The sequence below is a fragment of the Pimephales promelas genome, chromosome 5 (genome assembly GCF_988280905.1).
Source record: "Pimephales promelas chromosome 5, fPimPro1.hap1.1, whole genome shotgun sequence".
In the NCBI taxonomy this organism is placed as follows: domain Eukaryota; kingdom Metazoa; phylum Chordata; class Actinopteri; order Cypriniformes; family Leuciscidae; genus Pimephales; species Pimephales promelas.
Window position 1 is genome coordinate 11,107,343 of NC_142773.1, and position 617 is coordinate 11,107,959.

Sequence of the window (617 nt, forward strand, 5' to 3'; positions counted from 1 at the left end):
TGTGCATATACAGGCCATATAGGTCTCCTGCATTGCTTCTTTATATCCACACATAAGTGCTATATACAAGAGTATCCTATACTGTAGCTCATGGCAGAATCTGGTCATTTGTAGCTCATCCACTCTAAACAATGCTGGGTTGTTTGAACCCAAATTTTGGGTGAAATATGGACAAACCCAAATGTTTGGTTAAAAATGTAATTTCAAATTTTAACCCAAATTCAACTTTCACTTTCACTTTTTCAACTGTACATTTTTTTAATTGCATTTTTAACCCAACATTTGGGTTTGTCCATGTTTGACCCAAAGCATTTTTAGAGTGTATGTATATGTCACTATATTGCTCAAATAAATAAATAAATATTTATATACATATCAGAATGACTTAGTGGAAAAGAAGGAAATGTATAACAAAAGGGTTTGTTGTTTTTTCATTTTACCAAAAAGCCCTTTTTCCAATTTCAAGTCACTTTCCCATACACATCCACACATTCACCGATACATCCACCAAATGCAATGCAAATTGCAATGTTTTCTGTATTGTCTGAATGCAGTTTTTTTTTCTGGCTGAAATGTCATTACAGTCAAAATGTAGCAAAAAAAAAAAAAAAAGTGAA